The 22734-nt window shown below is 39.6% G+C and overlaps 1 protein-coding gene across 1 annotated transcript in view; it reads left to right on the forward strand.

Moving 5' to 3' along the window:
- The window catches only part of TECRL (trans-2,3-enoyl-CoA reductase like), a 90822-nt gene that overhangs the window by 54547 nt on the left and 13541 nt on the right, over positions 1-22734 (forward strand). The gene's annotated exons all lie outside the window — the stretch shown is intronic.

Below are 22734 nucleotides of genomic sequence, written 5' to 3' on the forward strand. Positions count from 1 at the left end.
GAAACATAGTAAAACACTGATTCATTATTCAAATAAATTAAAAAAAACAAGCAATCAAGGCCAAGACAATTTAGATATATGAAATACTTTTAAGATATATAAATTTAGATATTTGAAAGACTCATCAAGAGATAATCTTGATACCAGATTACTCTTTGATGGTTTGGGCAGCAAAGGTGACACACTCAATTTCACAAAGCCATAAATCAAGGAAAATACGTATGCTTCAAACAGCTGTATCTTCTCAAAATGGCTTCTTTGTATGTACAAACTGGATGAGCAAGCTGGTCTATGGCTTAAAAATGAAAAGTTGCTTTGCTTCACAATTAACCTTCAAGGACTGATTTCTTCCATGATTCATAAAAACAAAGCACCCATTTGGAGTTCCACTCACTGATATTTGGTCTGACATCTTATAAAGCTATTTCTATCAAACAAACTAATTATCTGGCTGTTTAAGCCTTTGAAGTAGCCTTGGGGTGGGGTGGGGGGGGCTTTAGTTCCATAACTACTTTTGAAACTTAATTAAGAAAATCAACAGCAACAATGAATATAATACAAACATGGGAGAAAGCTCCCTGAACTTGCTCTAACTTACTTCCAATAATAGTAGATTTAATTTGTAAATCTTGAGATGGTAGGTTTAAAGAGTGAGAATGAGATTAAGATCAGAAAATTCTATTTTTCATGTCTTAAAAATTACGTTTTGTTTAATGAGCATCAGAAATATGGTGAAATTGTTTGCAGTAATGAGAAATGATTAGATAATGGAATATAAATTGCTTGGATTTTGAATTTGATGAAGTTATAATGCTTCATTCAATCAATTTGCATGTAAATTATATATAATACAGTATTTTTTCTTATTAAATTGATTAAGTGTAAAATTGACACAGAAACTATTAAGTCAATAAATTAAACCATATTCTTTCCCTACCTTTTCTGGAAATTGTATCAATTTTGTTTCAAATTTTAAAAGTTACTTTGGAAACACCTTGCATTAATATTCCTAAATATACAGCATTTCTCTTTTCAAAATTTATTGGATATCATTAATACACACAATAGTCCAATTCAGAAAGTGGAGATAGGTTCATCTTTCTTAAAATGATTGTATAGTAATCTGTAACTGGGCCACATCCTTACCCAGGAATCCTGGTGGCTAAGTAGTTAGAATGCAGTATGATAGGCAAATTCTGCCCACAGCCTCGAGTTCAACCCTGATGGGGCTCAAGGTTGACTTAGCCTTCCATCTTTCCAAGGTCAATAAAACAAGGATCCAGATTGTTGGGGGCAGCATGCTGATATTGTAAACCACCCAGAGAGTGCTGTAAAGCTCTGTGAAGCTGTCTGCTCCAGGAACATGATGATTAGGAAAGCCTTTCTGTCTAATTGAGGAGGAGCATGAGCTGTCAGCCCAGCAACACACGTTTATAGCAGCTCCACTCAGTTTTATTATTTTATTATGTAATTAGCTTTTTAGTACTTTTGCTTGACTTATTTTTACTTAACTAACTTTGTTTGGATGAAACAATAATGAAGACAAATATACAGATGACAGATATTGATTGGAATTGATAGTTATGGGGGAAAGAAAGAAACACCATGGTGTTAGCCCAGGACATCTCCCTCGTTTGAACTCTGCAAAACATCAAGAATTGAGGAGTACTTCACACGAGAGAGAAATGTAAGTACAGCAAATTTAAGAAGCAGATACTCCTGTCCTTTAAACAGTCTATCATCCCTTTGATCAGTGGTAGAATTTAAATAATATAACCGGTTCTCTGCCCTAATTTATTTATTTATTGTTTCAATTTCTATACCGCCCTTCTCCCAAAGGACTCAGGGCGGTTTACAGCCAAAGTAATGACCAGCTGGGTAGGTGTGGCTGGGTGATCATGTGACTGGGTGGGCATGGCCAACTCGACATCACTCACCATGCCTGACCCACCTCCCGGACACTCGCCTCAAAGGCCTCAACAAGATACAATATTTATTTTACTACTACTGAACATCACTTAATGGTGACAAGAAAAATCACAAAACGGAGCAAAACTCACTTAAATCTTAGCAATGGAAATTTTGGCTCAATTGTAGTCGAGGACTACACCTAATGAGAATGTAAGATAAGGAGTCTACTTTGCTCACCACTTTGGGATGACTTTTAAGAAACATTTCAAGACTTGAAAGATTTTGGTGGTGGTAGTGTGGCTGAAGTGGATCTGCTTCTCTCGGTTGCTGGGGCAGCTGCGCTCAGCTGAGTGCCACCAGAGGCAAACTGAACGAGGGTGGCGCTTCCAGCAAAAAGGCCCTTTGGTCACTTCTCATGCAAGGAGATGTTATGCTATAAAGCGTCCGTGGCCTCGTGTGTTGTTACCCGGCTGCCTTGGATGCAAGGGGGAATAAAGAGGCCAGCCAGCAGGCCAAAGCATTGCTTGTAGGTTTCGCTGCCTTTTCTCTTCCCGGCTCCCGTCATCCCAGAAGCACTCCTCTCTCTACTAGCGGATGCCCCCTTCTCCATCCTCGCTGCTGGGCAATCCCATGTGAAGAAAGGGGCGGGCACATTTTTTAAAAAAGACTTTTAATGAAACCTCCAATGTGGTGGCCAAGATCCAACCCTGAGCCAAAAAAACCAGCTCTCTTCCTTCCCACCTGGCATGTCTGCTTTGCTTCACTAAATCGGGTCTAAAGCCTGGGGAGGATGAGAAATTTAATCAGGGGGGGGAGGATGGAAAGGCAGCAGAATGAGATTAATGAAGTAAAGTTTCTTAAGCTTGGACCAGCAAAAGCCAGCAGGGCAGCGGCAGCAACAGGGAATATAAAGGACAACCAGAGAGATGGAGCAGTGCTCAGCCATCCAGGCTTCAAAGAAAACTTTGCTTTAGGGCAAGGGGTGCAACTAACACCACTTTCCAAAACAGAAGAACCTGCTAAGCTCCAGATCCTACAAAAGAAGCCACGGTGTTCACCCACCTCCTGCTTTTCTAAAGGGACACCTCCCGCCCCCCCGCCACTGCCCCGCTTGCTCCTACATGTTTCCATTGTGGTCTCACTCTTTGCCAGATTGACTTGGCTCACTTACCTCCACCCCATTTCCCCTCCTTCAGAGGCCCCTTACTCACTCTCCCTGCTTCTTCCCGGACAACTGCCTCTTTCTTCATCCCCCCTCCTTCCCCACCACCATTCAGCTTCAGCTTGATTGGGAGAATTGAGCCCATTTCCTTTGGTGGTGGCTGCCCCGCTTGGCTGCCTTTGCACAGGGCCAGATTTTATTTATTTATTTTTATTTATTTATTTGGTCACACAGTATAAGCATAAGCATGAAATAACTATACAGTATATAAGCATATATATAAGTAAGAGTATGTAATAACTCTATTAATTGGATATAACGAAAGGAAACAACAGGACAGGAACGGTAGGCACGTTTGTGCTCTTATGCACATCCTTTACAGATGGTGGACAGTTTCAAAGTACCTTAAAGGGACAGGCAGTAGCAGCTGCCTTCTGAGCAGCTTCGGCTGCAAAGGGAGGCAGGAAAAGTTTGGCCAAGTCCTCTCCTCTTTCTCGGCCTTAAACATACACACAGAACAAACAGGCACACACCTATTGGGGTGCAGGAAGAAAATCTATAGTTGATTACTGGATAGTACCATGTGATCTTTTGAATTTTGCACTGAAAATGGTGATAGATTCACAACTGGAAAGTGACCACTATCCAGTAATTCTAACTCTCATTTCATTGGAAATTCCTAAGAACTAATTCAATCTATCTACCAAGAACTGATAATTATAATACCCAGGTGAGAATTAAATGGACTGAGAAAAATGCAATTGAAGTCGCCAAAGGAATACAAGCCTCAGAAGCTATAGAAGTGTATGTACATCTCCTAGAAAGTAAATTTCAAGGATCACATTTAGATGCACTTGAAATTTTAATTGCCAATCTAAAATCATATCTCACCAATGGAACACTGCCTCATTCCAGAAAGAAGATTATAAAGAATAGAAAACAGTTTGATCAGGCTTGTTTACAATTAGAGGATATAAGGAGTACAGAAAAAAAACTCCCCTTCTGAAGATCAAACTCACTACCTAAGATGTTTGTAGGCTCAGTATAAGGCCTCTTAAAAGAAAAGAAAACTGCGGCATTGAAGGAGTCCTGGAATAAATTAATTCAGGATGAATGATACATCTCATTTTTTGGCATATCACTAGAGGACTGGGAATACCACTCCCTCCACCCATTAACCAAGTCCCAACTCACACCTGGAAGACAACTATATGGAGTTGTATATAGAACCCATCTATGAAATGAATGAGAGGTCAGATTAATTTGGACCCAGCCCCTTACTGGCCCCCAGTTACACCACAAGAGGTATCCTGGCTGATGGGATCCCTTAAATATAATGAAGCCCACATTGCTGAATAATTAATAATTAAAAAGCACCTTCGCTGATAAACACCTCTTTTAGCATGTCTCTTTACATTTATAGATCAGACTGGATGTATGCTGGAGACTGGGGAATGGCAATTATTGTACCAATCTATAAAAAGGGAAATAAAATTGATCCATGTAACTATGGACCCATTAGTTTACGAAGCTATCGAAGTACTATCCCGGTGTCTGGAAGCCGTACGGGTCTGGATGGGGAGGAACAGGCTCAAGCTCAATCCCTCCAAGACGGAGTGGCTGTGGATGCCGGCACCCCGGTACAGTCAGCTGCAGCTGTGGCTGACTGTTGGGGGCGAGTCATTGGCCCTGATGGAAAAGGTGCGCAACTTGGGCGTTCTCCTGGATGGGCGGTTGTCGTTTGAAGATCACCTGACGACCGTCTCCAGGAGAGCTTTTTATCAGGTTCGCCTGATTCGCCAGTTGCGCCCCTTCCTGGACCGGGATGCCCTATGCACTGTCACTCATGCTCTTGTTACTTCTTGCTTGGATTACTGCAATGCTCTCTACATGGGGCTCCCCTTGAAGAGCACTCGGAGGCTCCAGTTAGTCCAGAATGCAGCTGCGCGGGTGATAGAGGGAGCGGTTCGGAGCTCCCATGTAACACCCATCCTGCGCAGACTGCACTGGCTGCCTGTTGTCTTCCGGGTGCGCTTCAAGGTATTGGTTACCACCTTTAAAGCGCTCCATGGCTTAGGACCGGGATATTTACGGGACCGCCTACTGGCATCTTGTATCTCCCAGCGACCTGTGCGTTCTCACAGAGAGGGACTCCTTAGGGTGCCATCAGCCAAGCAATGTCAACTGGCGGCCTCCAGGGGAAGAGCCTTCTCTGTGGGGGCTTCCACCCTGTGGAACGAGCTTCCCCCTGGACTTCGACAAATATCTGACCTTCGGACCTTTCGCCGCGAACTTAACACTTATTTGTTTCATCTTGCTGGACTGGCTTGAATTTTAATTTCAATTTTTAGCTGATTTTATGGGGTTTTAATTTTTTATTAATTTTTTAGTGTATTTTAATATTAGGCCAAATTTAATAAGTTTTTTAATGTTTGTTTTTAATATTGTATGTATTGCTGTATTTTTATTGTGGCTGTAAACCGCCCTGAGTCCTTCAGGAGAAGGGCGGTATACAAATTAAAATATTATTATTATTATTATTATTATTATTATTATTATTATTATTATTATTATTATTATTATTATTATTATTATTATTATTATTATTATTACTACTGAGCTTTATTAGCAAGTTATATACTAAGCAGACTTGCACCAGCAAGAAGCCCAATTGCTCAGGGTCACCCCCATACTTAACACCCAAGGCTGGGACCTTTGGGGCCTGGGGCCTTCAAGTTATGGTCCCTGCAGATAGAGTGGCTTGCGCAGCTTGGTCTGGAGTGACCCAGGAACCTTGAGAAGCTGCCTGTCCAAGAGGCTCTTGGGCTCTTCAACTCCCCTTAACCTCCTAATCAGGAATAGGGCCTGGTTCAGCATGGCTTCCTCTGGGCTTCTCTCCAGGGAAGATCTTCCCTTTGCCCCACTCCCCTCACCCACCTGAGCCTGATGGACTTCTCACTGAAGTCCAGCTCCTCTTGCCATTCTGCCTCACCTCGAGTCCGGTGTGGTTAAGTGGAAGAGCCGGCCGTTGCTCCAATTTCCTCCAGCTCACTCCTGTAGTCAGACATTGGATGCTTGATCCCCATAGTAGACTGCTGTCTCCTGGGTGACCATTAAAGCAGAGCTTGCTTAATGTCAGGGCTGCCTCTGTTCATTCCCTAGGAAAGAAAAATCCTTGGCTCCATAGATTTAGAGAAAAGTACTTTTATTAGGAACAAACTGAATGCAACAGTTTCAAAAAAGCTCTGGTGCACAGAGCGGGATCAGCACAGATGCAGATACAGTATACAGCCTGCATTATGTACTACAGGTCCATTATGGATAGTTTAGGGAAAATATGAGACACATGTGAACCAAACCCTAGATATAGGAAAGAACAGGGGTGAAATGCTACCGGTTTGGGGCGGTTCACCTGAACCGGTAGTGAAAATGCTATTGGTTTTCCCAAACCGGTAGTAAAAAAAATGCTTTAAAAAAAAAAAAGTTCCCACAATTGCGCGGCACAACTGATCATCTGAACTTTTTTTTAAAGTTTTTTTAAGCATTTTTTTTTACTACCGGTTCAGGCAATAGGTAGCAAAAAAGTGCTTTAAAAAACTAAAGAAGTAGTTTTGCTGTGACAATCAGCTATGCCACACAATAGTCAGAACTTTTTTTTTTTTACTTTTTAAAGCATTTTTTTTACTACCTATTGCCCGAGCCAATATTTTGTGTAAAGTGTGATAGTTGTGTTTCCTGGTCATATGACCACCAAGACATGCCCACCCGACACATGACCACCAAGCCACGCCCACTCAGTGATATGACTACCAAGCCACGCCCACAGAACTGGTAGGAAAAATTATTGAATTTCACGACTGGGAAAGAATATATATGGAATTCTGCTTATATACTATATTTCCTATTGGTTTCAATTTCTCCTCAAGTGCCAGTCTATCTCATTTGGCCTAATGGTTGTGGAAATAGTAGAAAGAACTTGTATTGGCCCAAATGTGAAACACTTTCCTACAAAGGTTTCTTTGATATGAACCAAATATTTTCACATTCTACTGAAATTATTTTCCTTTGTTTCTTTTTTTTCGTAATACAATTAGTTACTTTGAGAAATAGAGGTATACTTTTATTTATTTTATTTTATTTATTTTATTTGTCAAACACAACAGTATATATAAGTATAAGCATGAAATAACTATATGAATTGGATACAGTCAAAGGGAACATTAGGACAGGAACAGTAGGCACGATGGTGCTCTTAAGGACGCCCCTTACAGATCTCTTAGGAATGGGGTGAGGTCAATAGTAGATAGTCTTTGGTTAAAGCTTTGGGGATTTTGGGAAGAGACCAAAGAGTCGGGTAGTGCATTCCAGCATTAACAACTCTGTTACTGAAGTCATATTTTCTGCAATCAAGATTGGAGCGGTTCACATTAAGTTTAAATCTATTGTGTGCTCGTCTATTGTTGCGATTGAAGCTGAAGTAGTCTTCGACAGGAAGAACATTGTAGCAGATGACTTTATGAGTTATACTCAGGTCATGCCGAAGACGACGGAGTTCTAAATTTTCTAAACCCAGGATTTGAAGTCTGGTGGCATAAGGTATTTTGTTGTGATCAGAGGAATGGAGAACTCTTCTTGTGAAATATTTCTGGACATGTCTATTTATTTTTATTTATTTATTTATTTATTTGTCATAACAATATATACAAGCGTTACATAAAAGGTTATAAATATATGAACGTATATATGAGGAGAAATGAGGTACTAAAAACGTGTATATACATAGGGAAAGAAACAGTAGGACAGGAACGGTAGGCACGTTTGTGCTCTTATGCACGCCCCTTTAGAGTCCTCTTAGGAAAGTGGTGAGGTCAACCGTGGACAGTTTTTGAGTGAAACCTTTGGGGTTATGAGAAGAAACCACAGAGTCAGGTAATGCATTCCAAGTATATACAATTCTGTTACAGAAATCGTGTTTTCTGCAATCTAAACTGGAACGGTTGACATTGAGTTTGAATCTGTTTGTAGCTCTTGTGATATTGTTATTGAAACTAAAAAAGTCATTGACAGGAAGGACATTACAACGGATGATTTTATATGCTAAACCCAGATCCAGTCAAGGCGACGAAGTTCCAAGTTTTCTAGACCCAAGATATCAAGTCTGGTGGAATAAGGTATTTTATTAGTTTCAGAGGAATGGAGAATTCTTCTCGTAAAATACCTTTGGACACGCTCAACTGTGTTGATGTCAGATATATGGTAAGGGTTCCAGACAGGAGAGCAGTAATCAAGAATTGGCCTAACAAATGTTTTATATGCTCTGGTCAGTAGCATGGTGTTTTTTGAAAAGAAGCTACGTAAAATTAAGTTGACAACTCTTAGAGCCTTCTTAGCTATGTAGTTGCAGTGGGCTTTGGAACTTAAATCGTTAGATGTAAAAACTCCAAGGTCTTTGACAGGGTGGGGTCATCTGCGAGGCAATGTCCATCAAGCATGTACTTTGTGATTGGGTTCTTTCTTCCAATGTGCAAGACTGAGCATTTACTGGTTGAAATTTGTAGTTGCCAAATTTTAGACCAGGCAGATAGATGATCAAGGTCCTTTTGAATTGTGGATGCATTGTCAGTGGTGTTGAAAAGTTTGACATCATCAGCAAAGAGAACACAGTTACTTGAAATATCAATACAAAGATCATTTATATATATTATAAAGAGAGTAGGTCCAAGAACGCTGCCTTGAGGAACACCACTCTTGACAGGAACAGGATTTGAAAGAGCATTACCAATTTTAACTATTTGTTGTCTGTTTGACAAAAAAGCAGATATCCAGTGGTGTAAGGGTCCTGAAATGCCATAGGATTTTAATTTTAGGAGAAGTTTATCATGTACTACTGAGTCAAAAGCTTTGCAGAAGTCTATGTATATTGCATCTATTGATTTACCTAGATCAAGATTAGTAGTCCATAGGTTTTACAGTAGAGAAGTTGTAGATTGCATGATAATTTTTCCTGAAGCCAAATTGTTTATTTGAGAGAAGGTTGTGCATTTCTAAGTGTAAGGTAATGGATTGGTTGATGATGGATTCCATAACCTTGCAGGCGACGCAACATAGGGAGATAGGTCTATAATTATCAACTAAGCTGGGGTCGCTTTTTGAAAACTGGAATGACTGTGGCTAGCGACCAGAGACTGGGAAGGAACTGGTTCTAAAGGCTATATTAAAGATTATACTTAGGGTTCTGCTAGATTACTAGAGAGTTTTTAAAAAGTAAGCACAAAGACCATCACGTCCAATGGATAGAGATGGCTTCAATTTACTTAGAGCTTTACCAACATTTTCTTCTGTAAAATCAACAATTGTTAAGTTGTCATGCTCATTGATTGTACAAATTTGGAATGTTGGATGAGTGCCATCACTGTTGACAAAAACTGATGCAAAGAATTTATTAAAGAGGTTTGCTCTAGATTCTTCAGCATTGTATTCATTGCCATCAGGATCTTTTAGAGGTGGCATGCCTAGAGTTTTTAAGCTTGTTGTTGACAAAATTATAGAAGGCACGATTGAATTTGTGCAGAAGATCCTCTTCTTGCTTGGTGTGGTAATTTGTGCATTCAGTTTTTATTTGGTTGCATATAGTTCTGTAGCGTTTTTAAAATTAGCTACATAGCCCTTTTGTTTCTTTTCCAGAGGATCTTTTAGATTGAAGCTTTTTATTGATATGGGTAGTTTGCTTTTCCTAATCTTGATGGTAGTTAGTGGTACATATAGTTCGATGACTCTGTTGATTTCGAGTAGAAAACTCTATAGTGGTCTTCAGCAGTTATACAGGTTGAGAACAGATTTTGCCAGTCTAGAAATGAAAGATCATTGTTTATAGAGTCATAATTGGCTTTTTTGAAGTTGTAAATGGGAATGCTATTGATATGATGGTTAAAGTCACAACGTATATTAAGATGGAAGTCAATCATGCAATGATCACTGTTGGAAAAGGGTTCTCTTATTTGTAGTCCATAAATGGTATTGTTATTGTTGCAGAAGATGAGGTCAAGGCAGTTGTTTAGTCTTGTATTATTGGTTACAAGTTGTTCAAGACCTAGGTTAGTAACAGCGTTGTATATTGTTGTGTGGATTGGATCAGTTGTACTTTCGTTAGTTATCCAGTTGATGAGAGGTAAATTTAGGTCACCCAGGAAGATGAGTGGATATGGGCAAGAGGCAGCCCAAGTTAGTAATGAGGTTAAAATATTAGCATGAGTAATATCGTAGTCGGGGGCTCTGTAGCATAGAATGAATCGAAGTGCGGTATTAGATGATAGATCACATACAATAGTTTCAGGAAGAGAAAGTTTGTGGGCAACTTGTATGTTTTTATGATTAAGTGACTTTTATAGAAAATAGCCACTCCACCACCTCTTCGGTTTTCACGATCTGAACGGTGAACTTGATATTCTTTGTTTAAAATGATGGAATCAGGGATGGAAGAGATTAGCCATGTTTCGCAAATAAATATAATGTCAAATGTACCACTGTTTAGCAGGAGGATAAATTCAGGTAATTTGTTAAGAATACTTCTTGCATTCATCAATTTACATTTAAAATCTGTAGAAAGAGGTGTTAAAGAGGTAAGAGGCGTGCATACCTAGTTTTGAATGTTAGTTGGTTGAGGGATATGTATAACTGGTGGTTGTATTGGAGGTTGGATGGGTGGATGGAAGTTTTGGGTAGTGAGTGCTTGGATGTTGGGTACTAGACTGTTTGTTGATAAGGTTTGTTGGATGGATGGTTGAAAGGCTGGTTGGAAGGTTGGTTGGATGGATGAACGGATGGCTGGTTGAATAGTTTGTTGGATAGCTGTACGGATGGCTGGTTGAATGGTTTGTTCGATGGCTGATTGGATGACAGTTTCGATGGATGGTTGGCTGATGGGTACTTGATTGGTTGTTGGATGGCTGGTTGGATGTTATGGGTGATGGGGGTTTGGTGGTGAATTTTGATTGAAGGATTTAATTTTAATGCAATTGGCACGGTAATCAATATATAGGTTTGATTCACCATTATCTTGTCTTCGTTTAAGCTCAGTGCGGAGTTCACGAGAACGTATCCGCTGCAGGAAAGATAGATCAGGGCGTGATCTAAGTTTACTGTAGGCAGGATTAGATTTAGCAATAGAGTTGATGGTATATATGAACTTACGCTTGCTGTTCTCGCTTATGCAGATGACTCTGCAGAATCTTGGTGCTATTGATCCGTCACTGTTTTTATATTCAGGACCATCTCTGGAGACTGAAATAATTTCATTTGGGGAGATGGATGATGAATTATAATTTCCAATTAAGTTTTGAATTTTGGTGATATCGGATTCATTTGTGTTATCTAGACCAAATAATATTGCATTATTTTTTTTTTCGCCTCTCTCTAAGGCATCTCTAATTAGTTGGTCAGTAGTAAATTGTTGTTTAGGTAGGGTTGAAGGATCAGTATTATGTAAAGGTAGATGAGTTGGGAAGAGATTTAGATCAGTCGAGAAATCATTTTTTTGTGTTGTAATTTCTTTTATCAGATTGGTGAAGCTTTGTTCTATAACTGATAGGATTTTTTTCTAAGTTTTGTTCAATGGCTAGTATTCTTTTTCTAGGTTTTGTTCAATAGCAAGTATTCTTTTTCCAAGTTTAGTTCAATTGTACCTATTATTCTTGCTTCTAAGTTTTTATGAGAGTTGGATTTTTTGGCTGGCATAGTGATAGATAGATAGATATATTTAATATTATTATTTTAAATAAATTATGTGATAAGTAATGAAGAAGTATCTTTCTTATTATTTCTATTTTAATTATTGAATAATTTTATAATTATTTTAATTATTGAATAATTTTTATAATTATTCGATAATTGAGGAAGTATCTTTTCTAAAACAATCTTTCTCAATTACTATTTCACTCTCTTTCACTTACACTGGAATAAATTTGGAGTAGGGATACTGGAGGTGCAGAGAAGGAAGTGATGTGAAAATGGAGTAAGCAGGATAGCAATTGTGGATGCTGTGATCCACTATGTTTATGGTGGAGATTGGTGGGAGATTTAAAAAGACCTTTGGGTATGGAGGAGGAAGTAGAGTGGGCGGTGGCGGCGGCTGTTAGAATCGCTGCTTGAATAGCTGTTTGCCGGTCGTGTGTACACCGGCAGCTGAGGGGGCGGCAGCAGCAGCCTCACTAATCCGGATCTCCTGAGTCCACTGGGCCACCAGAGAAGAATCAGTGGGGCGAGGGGGTGGTCTGACGGCTGTCAGAATGCGGATGCGGCGTGGGTCAGCGGCGGGCGGCGGCAGCGGCTGTTTGAATCAGCTGTTTGGCGGTCGGTGCCCACCGGCAGCGGAGGGGCGGCTGCAGCAGCAGCCCTCAAATCCAGATCTTCTGAGTTCACCGGGCCACCAGAGAAGAATCAGCGGGCCAGGCGGTGGTCCGACGGCTGTCAGAATGCGGATGCGGCGTGGGTCAGCGGTGGCGGCGGCGGTTGTTTGAATCAGCTGTTTGGCGGTCGAGTGCCCACCGGCAGCGGAGGGGCGGCAGCAGCAGCCCTCAAATCCAGATCTTCTGAGTTCACCGGGCCACCAGAGGTGAACAGCGGGCCGGGCGGTTGACCAACGGTCGTCCGTATCCCGCAGCAGTGAGGGATGGGGCGGCAGACGCCAAATCAGGATCTACTGAATCCACTAAGGTCGCCTGAGTCCTGGTAGCGGTGAGGGGGCGGCGGCAGTGGCAGCCGCAGAGCAGTAATCAAGAATTGGCCTAACAAATGTTTTATATGCTCTGGTCAGTAGCATGGTGTTTTTGAAAAGAAGCTACGAAAATTAAGTTGACAACTCTTAGAGCCTTCTTAGCTATGTAGTTGCAGTGGGCTTTGGAACTTAAATCGTTAGATGTAAAAACTCCAAGGTCTTTAATGTCCATCAAGCATGTACTTTGTGATTGGGTTCTTTCTTCCAATGTGCAAGACTGAGCATTTACTGGTTGAAATTTGAGTTGCCAAATTTTAGACCAGGCAGATAGATGATCAAGGTCCTTTTGAATTGTGGATGCATTGTCAGTGGTGTTGAAAAGTTTGACATCATCAGCAAAGAGAACACAATTACTTATAATATGGTCACAGAGGTCGTTAATGTATAATATGAAGAGTGTTGGTCCTAGAACGCTGCCTTGGGGGACACCGCTATTGACAGGAGCAGGATTTGATAAGGCACTGCCTATTTTGACTACTTGCTGTCTGTTTGACAAAAAGCAGATATCCAGTGGTGTAAGGGTCCGGAGATGCCGTAGGATTTTAGTTTTAGAAGAAGTTTATCATGTACTACTGAGTTTCAAAAGCTTTACAGAAGTCTATGCAAATTTCATCTATTGCTTTGTCCTGATCAAGATTTCTAGTCCATATGTTTTTGCAGTGAAGAAGTTGTAAATTACAGGATAAATATTTTTTGAAACCAAATTGTTTATTAGAGAGTAGGTTGTTTGCTTCTAGGTGGAGGATAATGGATTGGTTGATGATGGATTCCATAACCTTGCAGGCGACGCAACATAGGGAGATAGGTCTATAATTATCAACTAAGCTGGGGTCGCGTTTTTTGGAAACTGGAATGAAAGTGGGTAGCGGCCAGAGACTGGGAAGGGAACTGGTTCTAAAGGCTATATTAAAGATTATACTTAGGGGTTCTGCTAGATTACTAGAGAGTTTTTTTAAAAAGTAAGCACAAAGACCATCAGGTCCAATGGATAGAGATGGCTTCAATTTACTTAGAGCTTTACCAACATTTTCTTCTGTAAAATCAACAATTGTTAAGTTGTCATGCTCATTGATTGTACAAATTTGGAATGTTGGATGAGTGCCATCACTGTTGACAAAAACTGATGCAAAGAATTTATTAAAGAGGTTTGCTCTAGATTCTTCAGCATTGTATTCATTGCCATCAGGATCTTTTAGAGGTGGCATGCGTCTAGAGTTTTTAAGCTTGTTGTTGACAAAATTATAGAAGGCACGATTGAATTTGTGCAGAAGATCCTCTTCTTGCTTGGTGTGGTAATTTGTGCATTCAGTTTTTATTTGGTTGCATATAGTTCTGTAGCGTTTTTAAAATTAGCTACATAGCCCTTTTGTTTCTTTTCCAGAGGATCTTTTAGATTGAAGCTTTTTATTGATATGGGTAGTTTGCTTTTCCTAATCTTGATGGTAGTTAGTGGTACATATAGTTCGATGACTCTGTTGATTTCGAGTAGAAAACTCTATAGTGGTCTTCAGCAGTTATACAGGTTGAGAACAGATTTTGCCAGTCTAGAAATGAAAGATCATTGTTTATAGAGTCATAATTGGCTTTTTTGAAGTTGTAAATGGGAATGCTATTGATATGATGGTTAAAGTCACAACGTATATTAAGATGGAAGTCAATCATGCAATGATCACTGTTGGAAAAGGGTTCTCTTATTTGTAGTCCATAAATGGTATTGTTATTGTTGCAGAAGATGAGGTCAAGGCAGTTGTTTAGTCTTGTATTATTGGTTACAAGTTGTTCAAGACCTAGGTTAGTAACAGCGTTGTATATTGTTGTGTGGATTGGATCAGTTGTACTTTCGTTAGTTATCCAGTTGATGAGAGGTAAATTTAGGTCACCCAGGAAGATGAGTGGATATGGGCAAGAGGCAGCCCAAGTTAGTAATGAGGTTAAAATATTAGCATGAGTAATATCGTAGTCGGGGGCTCTGTAGCATAGAATGAATCGAAGTGCGGTATTAGATGATAGATCACATACAATAGTTTCAGGAAGAGAAAGTTTGTGGGCAACTTGTATGTTTTTTAGATTAACTGACCTTTTTTAGAAAATAGCCACTCCACCACCTCTTCGGTTTTCACGATCTGAACGGTGAACTTGATATTCTTTGTTTAAAATGATGGAATCAGGGATGGAAGAGATTAGCCATGTTTCGCAAATAAATATAATGTCAAATGTACCACTGTTTAGCAGGAGGATAAATTCAGGTAATTTGTTAAGAATACTTCTTGCATTCATCAATTTACATTTAAAATCTGTAGAAAGAGGTGTTAAAGAGGTAAGAGGCGTGCATACCTAGTTTTGAATGTTAGTTGGTTGAGGGATATGTATAACTGGTGGTTGTATTGGAGGTTGGATGGGTGGATGGAAGTTTTGGGTAGTGAGTGCTTGGATGTTGGGTACTAGACTGTTTGTTGATAAGGTTTGTTGGATGGATGGTTGAAAGGCTGGTTGGAAGGTTGGTTGGATGGATGAACGGATGGCTGGTTGAATAGTTTGTTGGATAGCTGTACGGATGGCTGGTTGAATGGTTTGTTCGATGGCTGATTGGATGACAGTTTCGATGGATGGTTGGCTGATGGGTACTTGATTGGTTGTTGGGATGGCTGGTTGGATGTTATGGGTGATGGGGGGTTTGGTGGTGAATTTTTGATTGAAGGATTTAATTTTAATGCAATTGGCACGGTAATCAATATATAGGTTTGATTCACCATTATCTTGTCTTCGTTTAAGCTCAGTGCGGAGTTCACGAACGTATCCGCTGCAGGAAAGATAGATCAGGCGTGATCTAAGTTTACTGTAGGCAGGATTAGATTTAGCAATAGAGTTGATGGTATATATGAACTTACGTTTGCTGTTCTCGCTTATGCAGATGACTCTGCAGAATCTTGGTGCTATTGATCCGTCACTGTTTTTATATTCAGGACCATCTCTGGAGACTGAAATAATTTCATTTGGGGAGATGGATGATGAATTATAATTTCCAATTAAGTTTTGAATTTTGGTGATATCGGATTCATTTGTGTTATCTAGTCCAAATAATATTGCATTATTGATTTTTGGCCTCTCTAAGGCATCTCTAATTAGTTGGTCAGTAGTAAATTGTTGTTTAGGTAGGGTTGAAGGATCAGTATTATGTAAAGGTAGATGAGTTGGGAAGAGATTTAGATCAGTCGAGAAATCATTTTTTTGTGTTGTAATTTGTTTTATCAGATTGGTGAAGCTTTGTTCTATAACTGATAGGATTTTTTTTTCTAAGTTTTGTTCAATGGCTAGTATTCTTTTTTCTAGGTTTTGTTCAATAGCAAGTATTCTTTTTTCCAAGTTTAGTTCAATTGTAGCTATTATTCTTGCTTCTAAGTTTTTATCAGAGTTGGATTTTTTGGCTGGCATAGTGATAGATAGATAGATATATTTAATATTATTATTTTAAATAAATTATGTGATAAGTAATGAAGAAGTATCTTTCTTATTATTTCTATTTTAATTATTGAATAATTTTATAATTATTTTAATTATTGAATAATTTTATAATTATTCGATAATTGAGGAAGTATCTTTTCTAAAACAATCTTTCTCAATTACTATTTCACTCTCTTTCACTTACACTGGAATAAATTTGGAGTAGGGATACTGGAGGTGCAGAGAAGGAAGTGATGTGAAAATGGAGTAAGCAGGATAGCAATTGTGGATGCTGTGATCCACTATGTTTATGGTGGAGATTGGTGGGAGATTTAAAAAGACCTTTGGGTATGGAGGAGGAAGTAGAGTGGGCGGTGGCGGCGGCTGTTAGAATCGCTGCTTGAATAGCTGTTTGCCGGTCGTGTGTACACCGGCAGCTGAGGGGGCGGCGGCAGCAGCAGCCTCACTAATCCGGATCTCCTGAGTCCACTGGGCCACCAGAGAAGAATCAGTGGGGCCAGGGGGTGGTCTGACGGCTGTCAGAATGCGGATGCGGCGTGGGTCAGCGGCGGGCGGCGGCAGCGGCTGTTTGAATCAGCTGTTTGGCGGTCGTGTGCCCACCGGCAGCGGAGGGGGCGGCTGCAGCAGCAGCCCCTCAAATCCAGATCTTCTGAGTTCACCGGGCCACCAGAGAAGAATCAGCGGGGCCAGGCGGTGGTCCGACGGCTGTCAGAATGCGGATGCGGCGTGGATCAGCGGTGGGCGGCGGCGGTTGTTTGAATCAGCTGTTTGGCGGTCGAGTGCCCACCGGCAGCGGAGGGGGCGGCTGCAGCAGCAGCCCCTCAAATCCGGATCTTCTGAGTTCACCGGGCCACCAGAGGTGAAACAGCGGGGCCGGCGGTTGACCAACGGTCGTCCGTATCCCGGCAGCAGTGAGGGATGGGGCGGCAGACGCTCAAATCAGGATCTACTGAATCCACTAAGGTCGTCTGAGTCCTGGTAGCGGTGAGGGGGGCGGCGGCAGTGGCAGCCGCACAGATCAGGTCTCCTGAATCCACTCGGTCAATTATTTAAGCGGTTATTTGATCACTCAGATTTAGGTTAGATTAGATGTCTCAATTGTATTAATGTCCGAAATGAGGTGTGGGTTCCAGACAGGTGAGCTGTAATCGAGAATTGGTCTAGCAAATGTTTTGTATTCTCTGGTTAGTAGTGTAATCTTTCTGGAGAAGAAGCTATGCGAGATTAAGTTTACAACTCTTAAAGCCTTTTTGGCAATGGGCTTTGGCACTTAGATCGTTTGATATGAAAACTCCAAGGTCTTTAATGTCCATCAAGCTTGTATTTAGTGTTCTGATTCTTTTTTCCAATGTGTAAGACAGAGCATTTGCTGGTTGAAATTTGGAGTTGCCAAATTTCTGACCATTCTGACACAAAGTCAAGGACTTTTTGAAGGGTAACGGCATTGTTGGTAGTGTTAAATAGTTTAACATCATCGGCGAAGAGAACATAATTACTTATAATATGGTCACAGATGTCGTTAATGTATAATATGAAGAGTGTTGGTCCTAGAATGCTGCCTTGGGGGACACCGCTATTGACAGGAGCAGGATTTGATAGGGCATTGCCTATTTTGACCACTTGTTGTCTGTTTGACAGGAACGTTGTTATCCAATTATGGAGGGGTCCGGAGATGACGTAAGATTTTAGTTTTAGAAGTTTGTCATGTAGCACAGAGTCAAAAGCTTTACAGAAGTCTATGTAAATTACATCTATTGCTTTGCCCTGATCAAGATTTGTAGTCCATATGTTTTTGCAGTGTAGAAGTTGTAAATTACAGGATAATTTTTTTCTGAAACCAAATTGTTTATTAGAGAATAGGTTGTTTGTTTCAAGGTGGAGAGTGATGGATTGGTTGATGATTGATTCCGTTACTTTGCAGGTGACGCAGCATAAAGAAATTGGTCTGTAATTTTCAACTAGGCTGGGTCTCCTTTTTTGAAGGCATGACCATGGCTAGTGACCAAAGTTTGGGAAGGGAGCTGGTCCTGAAAGATTTTTCAAAGATTATGCTTAGGGGTTTTGCTATAACAGTGGAAAGCTTTTTTAAGAAGTATGCACATAGACCATCAGGTCCAATAGATAGAGATGGTTTCAGTCTGCAAAGGGCCTTTTCAACATTATCTTCTGTGAAATCTATTTATTTATTTATTTATTTATTTATTTATTTATTTATTTATTTATTTAAATTTTTATACCGCCCTTCTCCCGAAGGACTCAGGGCGGTGTACAGCCAAGGTTAAAACAGTTAAATATACAAAATTAAAATATCAAGTAAAATACATATTCAATAATGGCCACATTATTTGTATTAGATCATCGTAATCGTTGGTATGACTGGGGAATTTTGGGTATGAGCCATTATTGTTAACAAAGACTGAGCCGAAGAATGTGTTAAAGAGATTTGCTTTAACTGTTTCATCATTACTTTCTTTACCATTAGATCCTTTTAGGGGTGGGATGGATCTCAAGTCTTTAAGTTTGTTGTTTACAAACTTAAACATACTTGTAGTGTGTTGCAAATTTTAAAATTTTTATCATTTTAATAAAAGTGACAATGATACGTACACATTCACATACACATATACCTTGACTTGTATAGTTGAAATAATGTTTTTATTGTTATTTAATGCTTTTAAAATTATTTTAGTTATTTTATTGTATTGTTTCATGCATTTAATTTGGTACTCTCCAAATATAGATTGACAGCTATATACAACAGATAGATAGATAGATAGATAGATAGATAGATAGATAGATAGATAGATAGATAGATAGATAGATAGATAGAAGATAAAAAAATAAATCTTATTCAGAGTACACAGTCCCAGAACTACATTGTAATTGATAACAATATGAAACTAATCCCTGGCCAATCTAAAGTAAACTTGCATTCATTTAGGTTTTGTATAATATTAATGATCTTTTTCAGAGAAAAACAAAACGAAAAAAACAGAATATGATCCCAACTAAATATAATGTTATGCCACTGGGTGTCGCTATATGAACACAAATGACTATAGTACATTTTAATAGTCTCCCAACATTTAATGGTGGTGATTAATTTCTTGGAAATGTTCTCCTTAAAAGGTTGAATTGTGGTTCAGTTAAAATATTTGTCATTAACATAATAACTCTCTATACAAACACAATCTGGGGCCAAAGTAAACTGAAAGCCTGCCTTTTATTTTAAGCATGTAACATTATCTGAATTTGTTTGAGGAACAGTTTTGAGATAAATAAAGGAGAAAGGGCGGCTATTGATCACATCCCAAATGTCTATTCAGTTGCACTTATCTTTCCCTAAAGAGCTATTTTCCCCAGCTACCCTATGGTAACAATCTCATTTTTTTAAAAAAAAGTAATAACCATGGATTTTTGCTATTTATATTATCTCGATGAAAATGAAAGTGAAAAAATAAAGCAAAAGTTAGTCAGCTGTTTGATTATGATGATAATGATAAGAAGCCAACAGGCAATAATAGCAAACCAATAAAAAATAAGTGGAGAAGAATGAGTCCATTTGGAAGAAAAAAATGAAAAATTATGATAGATCCAGAAGCAATATTTAAAGGAAGAGATATCACAGTGACAACAAAGATACACATTGATAAGGCCCTGGTTCGCTCAGTTGAAACAGATGGCTATGAAAACTGGATTCTGAGAAAGTCTGAATAAAATAGAACTGATGTCTTTGAAGAGTAATTTTGGAGAAAATTGCTGAGAATGCATTCAGATGCAAAGAAGAGAAATCATTCAGTATTAGGAAAAAACCCAAAGTTCTCACTGGAAGCACCTATATTAATGCTAAAACTTAGATCCTTCAAACATATAATGTAATGGTAACAATAAGGTTCTTCAACAGGAGAATCCTGGAATTTTCAGATGTTAATAATGATCCAAAGAGCTTTAAAGACTTGTGGTTTAAAGGGGTCTCTGAGAATCAGGGCTAAAGCCACAGGGGTTTATGACAAGTTGAGAACCCTAAAATTTCTTTGATGAAATTGTCCTGTGATGGTGGCAAGTTAATTTACTAGATTTTCTGCTTTGTCCCTGGGCCTTTATTTTAACATATATACTTTTGTGGGATTATAGTTTTTCTGAACACTGCCAATTTAGGCATAATTTATAGTAAATATGGCCTGTCTGTTCCAAGTTTGAAAGCTGATGAATTTGTAAACAATTAAATTTTCAATGGAATCACATGATAAATTAACACTGTGGGATAATCTAATACTCTAAATTTGAAAGTAACAAGGAAGAAGTTTTAATCAAAGAACTGGACAAACACTAAACCATGTGGCTTATCAAAGTTTGATAATGATTATTTTAAGAAATTCTGACAATCACCCATTTATCATAATAAAGATAAGGGTGACCTCATTTACTGGGTAGGCTGTGCTTTAGCCATGCTACTGCTACTTTCAGAAGTCTCTTCCCCTCAAAGTTGCTATTGTGTGTGGAGGGGGAAATAGAGGGGTGAGAACTATGTCCTCAACAGGTCTGGACTGGGCAATAGACTCTGTAGCTGAAAATACCAAGCACTGTAATTCCAACAGAGTGATTAGCTCAATAGACTATATAGTTTCTTAGTAAGAAATCATATTATATACCTAGAATACCCATAAGTGTATTGACAGTATTCTTGTAAATTTTAAAATAATTGTAGCGCATCCACTTTTTTAAGGATTGCTCTGTGCTGTCTGCCAATGGCAGGGTCTTGACTTGCCATGGCATTTCTTCTGTTCATTCTTCCTCTCATGTCTCCTGCTACTTCAGGCATTCTGTCAGCAGCCTATCTTTAGATACCATTTTAATGTACTTTTAGATGCTCTGGGTTTTGTCCAGGGCAGTGACTGTGACATAAATCATTGCAAACTATTTAAAGCAAAAGCACTGGCATAAATGCTCAGTAGTGCACAGCTAGGTCCTTTTCCCAATTTCATTGCACTGGATCAAGTCCAACTTAGGTAATTAAGATGATATTCTAGATCATTCACTGCATTAAAAATCCTAGCCTGACTCTAGAGGATCCTATAAGGATCATGGATAAATGACTAAATGTTGGCTAAATTTTTTTTTCTTGGTCCCAGCCCCTTTCTCTTTTGAGGATTGATTCCTCTCTAATAGTGAAATTATGTACAAAGTTCAGGGTTGGTGTAATGTGTTATCAGTTTCCTGAGGTAGCTTTTGGGGTTGCAAATGTTTTATTACCACACTGGTTTCTTATAAAAAATTAGAAAGCCTGAAGAATTCCCCAAATTGTGTTTTCTTCCCTATACAGCTGAAAATCAATGGACCAAACTTTTGTCTTGTACATTCTAAATGTTATTTTCCAAAGAGAACTTAGCTCTTGGAACAAAGAAAATATCAGAGATAGGGATGCTAATAAAGATGTTATTGTTGTACAGTCATTTAAATTTTTATCCTTATATATACCATTTGTCAGGTCTACCATCTTCGGCTTGGCAGCTTGCTGGCATCCTATTGTTATGACATAGGCTTACTGAGTCATTACAAGACACTATTAGTCCCAAACAAACCTATTTTATTGTAACAGCTGAGAATTATGTTCATTCCCAGCTGAGTTGCAAACAAGTCCTTGAAATTAGTTGCAAACAAGTTCTTCGGAATTATCATAAACCTTTATCTTCTTTGACATGCTGCCAAAGGCCTTACTTGGCAAAGGCCCATGGAGTCCAGAAACAAACAAGAGATGCCAACTGGAAACAGAGTTAGCAACATTGCTTTCCTGCAAATGGCCCCAAGTGCCTTTGTTTCTCTTTTAAGCCTTATGGGAGGGGGCCAATCATATCCTGGCCTTACTCCCAAGTCGTCCCTTTTGCTTTAGCTGCTCTTGCCTTCTGGCAGCTCTGTGCATGCGTGCACTAGGAACAGGCTTCTCCTGTTCCACTGCCTCTCTGCTGTCTGACTCTGGGGGCTCCAGAGTCCACACATCACTCCCAGATGGGCCTAGCCCCATCTCTGTTTCCAGTGCAAAGCCCTCATCTAGGCCTTCCCCAGACTCCAGGACTGGCCAATGTTCCTCCCCAGCCTTCTCACTGTTCGACTCCGCTGCCAGCTCCACAGGCTACTGGCAGACCACAATACCTACATCAAAGTCTAGAAGAAGGAGGGAGACATGGGGGGAAAAATACATGATGGGAAATTGGCAGGAGGTGACAGATTGATGAAGAGCAGGAGTGCTTGGAACCGATTTGTGCCAGCAGCCAAGGCCATGCACTGTGAAAAAGAATGTGACTACCCTAAACATCTGTGTTTTCAAAACACCTAGGCAGTCTCATACATCTTTTAGTAAAAGAACTATCACTTCAACCAAATGGAATCAAGGGTCTTTCTTTTCTAAGAGATCAGACTGGGGCAGTTC

The sequence above is a fragment of the Ahaetulla prasina genome, chromosome 4, assembly GCF_028640845.1.
Source record: "Ahaetulla prasina isolate Xishuangbanna chromosome 4, ASM2864084v1, whole genome shotgun sequence".
In the NCBI taxonomy this organism is placed as follows: domain Eukaryota; kingdom Metazoa; phylum Chordata; class Lepidosauria; order Squamata; family Colubridae; genus Ahaetulla; species Ahaetulla prasina.